Below are 8,560 nucleotides of genomic sequence, written 5' to 3'. Positions count from 1 at the left end.
GAGCCCAAGGGGAGTGGAGGGTCAGGGGGAGAGAGAGAAGCAGGCTCCCCACTGAGCAGGGAGCCCAACATGGGGTTTGATCCCAGGACCCCTGGGATCATGACCTGAGATGAAGGCAGATGCTTCACCGACTGAGCCACCCAGGCACCCGTGATACCAGTTTTAAATGTAAATATAAGAGCATTTAACTCATGCAGAATTACCAAAATTACACAATTCATATATTCTAGTGTATACATGTGCATGTATTTCGTTCTTACCGGAACAATGGAAACACTGTACAAAACAAACTCAGCTGTTTTTATTTCACTTCTTGTTATGCACACATTATACCAGCACTGTCTTCAGCTTGCTGATGAGTGAGGAAGAACTGAAAGGAAAAGAACCACAGGTTGCTCTCTTTCTCTTTCCTTCTTTGTCATCATTTTCAGGGAATTAACATGAGTAAGGAAGGATAGGATGGGATTTCTGAGTCATTTGTGTTTCTTAGGATGCCATCGCTTGCTTTTGACTCAGAGCAAGCTCTGGTTTGAATTGAAAACATGGCCTCTCGGGGCCCCACTCCGTTTTGGATGTAACATGCTTACCTTGTGCTTGCTTTGCGTCTCGCTGAACTCCCAGGCCTTGTGGCTCTCTACCGGAATTGTGTGTTCATGGGGCAAATCTAGAAAATTATATGCAAACTCAACAGCAAAGAATGGAAGACAGTCTTATCTCTGCCATGCCACACTGTCCCACCAGACTTCACCTACAAAATGTAAGTTCAAAGATAAAATAATTAAACATTTCCAGATGGAGACAGCAGAGCATTAAACCAAGTGGGGGGCACTTAGTGCATGAGCCCTAAGTGACTGCACTGGCTGCATGGCCCATGAAGCCAAGTCTGATTGAGAAATACTCTATTTCTAAATGATTTTAGATACATCTTTGGATAAGCAATGCATCTGAGGGCAGAAGACTTCCTGAGTTTTAGCCTTTTCTTCCAACTGAGTGACTTGGAGCCAATGTTTTAATCTGCAGGCTCTCAGAATTTAATGCGATGTTTTCATCTCTCCTTTATACTGTCTGGACCTAAAAACCTAGAAGAGTGAATTACTGAGTCCTTTTTCTCAGCTCTTCCAGATTCAGGATAAGGAAAAGTTTGGTAAAAATATATGCCACGATTACTTGGATATCTAAGCATGAGCCTGAGTGGGAACAGATTGCCTTGCACAGAGGATTTTAACTCCCAGGAGGGCTGCGGTTGACTGAGAGAACCAGGGAGGGGGGTGAGCAGTGGATGCTGTGTGGATCGTGGTTATGGTGCATTGGGGCACATAGCAGGTTTATTGGGGCATGCATCACACCAGGAGAGGTCTAAGGAAAAGCTCATCAGCCCCCAACCCTCTCCAGAATAAGGTAGTTTGCAAATTACAATTGCAGATGCTCAATGATAAATTTTAAATAGCTTTTTATCCACAGCTAATTTAATGGCCTTAATAAGGAAAGGTGATCTACACAAACTGCCTACTAGAAGTATTCGGGTTATTTATTTATTTAGATTTTATTTAAATTCAAGTTAGTTAACATACAGTGTCATATTGGTTTCAGGAGCAGAATCCTCGTGATCCATCACTTACATATAAGATCCAGTGCTCCTGGAGGAGATAATGCTAAGTGAAATAAGTCAAGCAGAGAAAGACAATTATCATATGATTTCTCTCATCTATGGAACATAAGAACTGGGAGGATCGGTGGGGGAAGGGGGGGATGGAGGGGGGGTAATCAGAGGGGGGAATGAAACATGAGAGACTATGGACTATGGGAAACAAACTGGGGACTTCAGAGGGGAGGGGGTGGGGGAAGGGGATGGACTGGTGGTGGGTAGTAAGGAGGGCACGTATTGCATGGTGCACTGGGTGTTATAACGCAACTAATGAAGCATCAAACTTTACATCAGAATCAGGGGATGTACTGTATGGTGACTAACATAATATAATAAAATAAAATTAATTATAAAAAAAAAAAAAGATCCAGTGCTCATCTCAACAAGTGACCTCCTTAATACCCATCACTCATTTAGCCCCTTCCCTGCCCACCTCCCCTCCAGCAACCCTCAGTTTGTTCCCTCTAGTTAAGAGTCTCTTATGGTTTGCCTCCCTCTCTGTTTTTATCTTATTTCATTTTTCCTTCCCTTCCTCTATGTTCATCTGTTTTGTTTCTTAAATTCCATATATGAGTGAAATCATATGGTATTTTTCTTTCTCTGACTTATTTTGCCTAGCATAATACACTCTAGTTCCATCTATCAAGTAAATTATTTATAATGCTATTTAACCAGGAAAGTACTTTCATCAGGGTTCATGTACCTAAAGCTACAGAACATTTTAAAGTTATTTTGTAACTATTACAATAATAAGAGCTCAAAATATTTACTGAATGTAGAATTAAATGAAGGAAACCTGTTCTGAAGAAAAGTTGTTTAAGCCTGGGTGATAGGCCCCTAGATGCTATTGAATACAATAAATTCCACTAGCCATTATTTTATTAATAAGAAATGCCTGTTAACAGACCCTTCCCTTTTTAACCTACTATGTAATGATTATGGAATTTCATATATAGCTCTGGGACTCACATAGTAATTCAAAAATTTGGGGGTGCCTGGGTGGCTCAGTTGGTTAAGTATCCTACCCTTGATTTCAGCTCAGGTCTTGATCTCAGGGCTGTGAGTTCAAGCCCCATGTTGGGCTCTGCACTGGGCATGGAGCTTACTTCAAAAAATTTATTTTGTTTTATTTTCAAAATTTTAATTTAAATTCTAGTTAGTTAACATATAGTGTAATAGGGGTGCCTTGGTGGCTCAGTTAAGCGCTCAGTTAAGTGTCTGCCTTCAGCTCAGGTCATGATCCCAGGGTCCTGAGATCCCTCCTCTGCCCCTCCCTCTGCTTGTGCTCACTTGTGTTTCCCTCTCTTTCTCTCAAATAAATAAATAAATAAATAAATAAATCTTTAAAAAAAAAACCATGTGGTGTAATATTAGCTTCAGGAGTAGAATTTAGTGATTCATCAATTACATATAACACCCAGGGCTTATGATAACAAGGGCCCTCCTTAATACTCATCACCCATTTAGCTCATCCCCCACCCACCTCCCTCCATCACCCTTCAGTTTGTTCTCTATTGTTAAAAGTCTCTTATGGTTTGCTAGTAATTCAAAATTTTTAAATAGTGACATTACATTCAATTTAATTTTACTAACATTATATTTCAGTGCTTTAAAGATTTAAAAAAAAATTTCTAGTAAGACTAAACATATTTAATACCCTAGTAAAAGTATCCAACAGTATAAAAAGTACAAAACTGATTTGTAGATTTCTAATACATTAATAAAAAGTGCATGACTACATACAGTGAATACTGTAGCAAAGAGGTGGAAGGGGAAAAAGAAGACTGTAGTTGAGGTCTAGTAATAAATAAATAAATACAGAAGTAGGGGTGATCCATATTGTATCTTCCACCAACACTGCAGCCAAAATATATCAAAAAAATTTTCCAAAATAACTCAGGAGGAAGATGATAATGGCTGGGACTCCTGTATTACACCTCAAAGTCTGTGGGAGAGTCAACCCAACTCACTGTGTAGTCTGCGCATATGGGGGCTTGTGGTTTTTGACATAAAGAAATAGAAAATTTTAAGTTTAGATTAAGAACTATAAACTATAGGGTGTCCACACAAAGTGGCTCACTCCTTACTGTTATTTATACTATACAATTTTAAAAATCCAGTTTTAAAAATAAGCACTGAATCATGTTATTATAGGGTAGGCAAATGATCGTCCTTCATTATACAATGTCTGAACTGGTGATTTTTTTTCTGAACATTTAGAAAAGAGGCAATGAGAGTACTTTGGTTTGGGTTCAAGTAAGAGGCTTTCAAGTGAAGACTTTAGAATTGAAGAGCTCCGAGTGCTTTGAAGATTTAATTCCCAGAGCATTGTATTTATAACGCACGTGGTGTTCCTCAATATATAATATTCTCTGACCAAATAGAAGTAAAGATTTTATTTACTTAGTTTCTAGATTAAGATTTCCAAATTCCTCTATATATTGTCAAAAATATACTTCTGCTAAAAAAAAAAAAACCTTGTTTTCATCTTGTTAAATAAATCTAATGAACTCATTATTTTTCTAGATTTCTGCCCTTTTAACTTATGTTGCCTTTCTGTGTCACGAGCCCTGCTATCAAAACAACATACTTTAAAAAGATACGGCATGATGCAAGTGTAAATTTTATCCCTGTGCAGATGGTTGATATACTACCTTTTGGTTAAGGGAGGCGGAGGTAGGAGAAACACAATCCCAGACCAATTTTCATGCCATTGTTCAAGTACAGAACAATCAGAGAGCACACCTGCGATCTTCTACATTAATAATACTCAGTGCATGAAAAGATGCACCAACCTAACCTTTTAAAATAATGATGCATTTAGCTGTTATGTTTTTTTAAAGATTTTATTTATTTGACAGAGAGAGAGACCACAAGCGGGGAGAGGGGCAGAGGGAGAGGGAGAAGCAGGCTCCGGGCTGAGCAGGGAGTCCCATGCAGGGCTCGATCCCAGGACCCTGAGATCATGACCGGAGCCAAAATCAGACATGTAACCAACTGAGCCACCCAGACGCCCCAAGAGTCATGCGCTCTTCTGACTGAGCCAGCCAGGCGTCCCTAGATGATGATTTTAAAGGGGTTTTTAAAAGCATAACTTCTCGAGTCAGATATTTACAGAATATATAAAATAGATGAAAATAGGATGGCTTGGGTGAAGGTGAGACGTACACAACACACAGGCAGGTCTTTCCAGAGCTCAGTGAGAGGACTACTGACCCAGGTTATTAATACTAGCTAACTTCTCTGGGACTCACTCTGTGCCAGTCATTGTGCTGAGAACTCTATAACATTTATCTCCCATGATCATCACCACACCTTTCTATGAGAAAGAATCCCTTACTAGCTCTATTTCACAGAGCAAGGAACTAAAAGTCAGAACTATTATTGTTCAGTTAATTAATGGTCACACAGTGGTAAATAACGGAGCTGAGCCTTGACATCAGATTTCCTGACCCCAAAGCCTGGCTTTTAACTGCCATGGTATTTGGCCTCCTACGAAAGCGTGCGTGCTGCAGGTGTCAAATGTTGCGTAGTACACGGAAGTGAGAGAACCACAGTTGCTGCGCCCCATCCAGCCAAAGTACACTGGATTGATCTTTATCCGCGTTCCTTTCTCTTACCTCCAGCTCTTTTCTCCTCCGCCTGTCCTCCTTCCCCACCTACTCGTTTGTGGCTTCTCATAGTCAGCAGCATCCCTTGATCAGATCTGGCACCTTGCGGTTAAACACATGCTTCACCCTATGATGTTCCCATTGCTTCTCTGATTGGATCTGACACTTACTTCTGCTTTCTAGGAGCCCAGACATCTGTTTTCAGTTTTATGATACCCCAGGTGTGGCCACCAAAATGCCAGATGTGGGGAAACTGTTGGGCTGGGAAAACTAAGACAGCGAACATCAAACACATTCTGTTTCTTTTACTTAGAATGAAAACGTAAGTTGCTTACATTTTGAGGTGAAATCAAGTGCTCTGGTTCCCACACTTAATGTGAACTTCTTCCTTCCTAAAAATTTGCTACCTTGAGCAAAAGTGTTTCAACATTGCTTTGAAAAAAGTTATTTATTCCACACCAGCATGTAGTCACTAAAGAAATACTTGTAAGAAATGTGAGAAGCTTAACTGCTTATTTCTCTCTTTCTCCCTCTCTACCTCCCTCTCTCTCTCCTGCCTAGTATACACCTCAAATGCAGTAGGCAATTAATATTTGTATAGAATTAAATGTGGAGAATCTTTCTGTAGCAAAAATGCATATAAAGAAAAATACTTGGTCTTTCAATGAGAATTAGAAAAAATATTTCACTCTGATCCTTGCAAAGTTCTCTCCATAATATGATCCAAATGAACTATGGGACCAAAGAATCTGGGTTGCTGCAGGAGACTGTCCTCAGCACTTATCACTTCAGCCTCCTAGGAAGGAAGCCTGCAGAGGGCTGAGGAGACAAGGTGCCTGGACTGCCCCTGCATCCGTCTCACCTGTACCCCACTATCAAAGGAATAGTGCTCTTTGGAGCTCCTTCAGCCCCTGTGTCCTCCATGACCTTAAATATTCCTGTAATTCCCTAGACCCAGGGAAGTGCCTGCCTCTCTGGACAGACTTTAGAGTAGGGCAGCACTGCCCATTTGCTTGCCAAAGCCCCAGCTTTGATACTTTCTGTTGGGGTTTCAGTTGCATAATCAGTAACGTTTCTAGAACTTGGGGCTAAGTAAGAAAAAGATGCTAGAATTGGGCAGTTGGAGATCAAAATATCACCTTGATTTCTGATAAGGGCTAGTTGGGAGCATGTGGTTTTAACAACAGAACTGGACAGACTGCTCCAGCCACTCACAGGCAGTACTGGGTGAGCCTAGACCTATCCCTGCAAAATTCACGGCATAGGGGAACAGCCCAGAATGTATGTTCTCCACAGGAGGGTAGATTTCAAAGAGAATCAAGGAAGGAACATGTTCATCTTCTTCAAAAATTACCAATCAGGCAATTCACTCCCCCCTCACGGGGTGGTGTGGAAGGAGAAATGATCTGAGGTAAGAATATATGCAGACCCCTGGCAGTGGCCCATGGCCTGTCCATCTGGTCAGGAATATAGAAAGAAAAGGACTGGACGATTGGAGGCAAGCGACAGAGGCATGTGGACGGTCATAGAGGGTAGACACTGAGTGTGAGGATTTTTGTATCATCTGTTAATTCCTGCTGGAAGCATCCAACAGAAGCGCTGAACAGAGTAAACAAAATTTCTCAGCTTGTTGATGTTAGCCAGCCATTGCCATTGTCAGTCCTGGAAGAGACATGATGGGAGGGTGAACAGAGTGGCTATCATGGCCGAGATGGAAGCTACCTATTGGCCCCAGAGCACAGATTTCCACTTGCTAGGACCAGTCCAGCTATTGCTGCCTCTGAATGTCAGCAACACAGACCAACAATGGGGTCCACACATGGAACTGTTCTTCAGAGAGGCCAGCTTGAGTGTCTTTTCTACCCTGCAAGAGCCAGTGGTTCATCCTCATATCCTCAACGATATTGATTCCAACTATGGGTTTGCCTTTCCTGCTCAACCAGCACCATTTTCTGGAAGCTTATAGGAAGCCTGATCCACAGGCATCAAATCCCACTCAACAGAGCCTCTGACCAGGGGATCCTTTTCATAGGGGAGAGGTTGTGGGAATGGGTTCATGACTCCATTTTCTGTTTGAATGGTATAGTCAGAAAGTAACTTAGGTTTTCCATTTGACATTACCTGAGTAGACATTGTAGGGTAGTTAACATTTTTTCTTATATGCCACTGTGGAGTAAATTGTGTCACCTGCAAAAATCATATGTTGAAATCCTAAGCCCCAGGGACACCTGGGTGCCTCAGTGGGTTAAGCGTCTGTCTTCAGCTCAGGTCATGATCTCAGGGTCCTGGGATGGAGCCCCACATCGGGCTTCCTGCTCAGCGGGGAGCCTGCTTCTTCCTCTGCCTGCCACTCCACCTGCTTGTGTTGTCTCTCTCTCTGACAAATAAATAAATAATATCTTTAAAAAAAAAAGAAATCCTAAGCCCCAGAAAGAAACTTTTAAAGAGGCAATTTAAGTAAAATGAGGACATTAGGAGAGAGGACAGCCATCTGTAAGCCAAGGAGAGAGGCCCCAGAATGAAATCAGCGCTGCTAGCACCTTGATGTGGGCTTCCGGCCTCTAGAACTGTGGGAAGGTAAACTTCTGTTGTTTAAGTCCCCAGTCTGTGGGGTTTGTGATGGCAGCCCTGACAAACGAATACATATGCTGTTAGTAATGACTGACATTCCTAGTAGTTGTCTCTACAGCTCCTAGAGCACTTGCAGCTACATACCTTATTTGAATCTCATAACAACTCTGATGTGGTTGGAACTTTCAGTTAGGAAACTGAGGACATGGGAGTCCCTAAGATCACATAGTAAGTGACAAAATTAGGTCTTGAGCCTAAGAATTCTTTTTTTTTTTAAGATTTTATTTATTCATTTGACAGAGAGAGACAGCCAGCGAGAGAGGGAACACAAGCAGGGGGAGTGGGAGAGGAAGAAGCAGGCTCATAGCGGAGGACCCTGATGTGGGGCTCGATCCCGTAACGCCGGGATCATGCCCTGAGCCGAAGGCGGACGCTTAACCGCTGCGCCACCCAGGCGCCCCAAGGAAGATTTTTTGAAGGACAAACAGAAATTAGATGAAGGTGGGTAGAAAATTTCAGGCAGAAGAATTAAATAGACCAACAAGGAAGAGACTGGCAAGCTAACTCTCTAAGCCTTGGTGTCTTCATCTGCCAGTGGGAAGATGTACACCAACCTTGTAGGATTCAATGACACATCACATATAAATCATCTAGTAAAGTGCCTGACTTTGAGTAAGTGCTCAAAATATTGAGGCTATTATTTTACTGGAGTTATCTCTGCTTCTCACTGGCC

General features: G+C 41.8%; 1 long non-coding RNA gene across 1 annotated transcript; it reads right to left on the bottom strand.

Moving 5' to 3' along the window:
- Positions 1-259: 259 nt before the first annotated feature.
- LOC117796343 lies at positions 260-5,737 on the bottom strand. Its single transcript, XR_004620751.1, has 3 exons — positions 5,266-5,737; positions 588-664; positions 260-370 (listed from the first exon to the last, which is right to left on the bottom strand). It is a non-coding gene; the product is annotated as an uncharacterized LOC117796343 (long non-coding RNA).
- Positions 5,738-8,560: the final 2,823 nt, after the last annotated feature.

Source organism: Ailuropoda melanoleuca, chromosome 2, assembly GCF_002007445.2.
Source record: "Ailuropoda melanoleuca isolate Jingjing chromosome 2, ASM200744v2, whole genome shotgun sequence".
In the NCBI taxonomy this organism is placed as follows: domain Eukaryota; kingdom Metazoa; phylum Chordata; class Mammalia; order Carnivora; family Ursidae; genus Ailuropoda; species Ailuropoda melanoleuca.
Note: the sequence above shows the minus strand (reverse complement) of the source record. Positions and strands in the feature narration are given on the sequence as shown.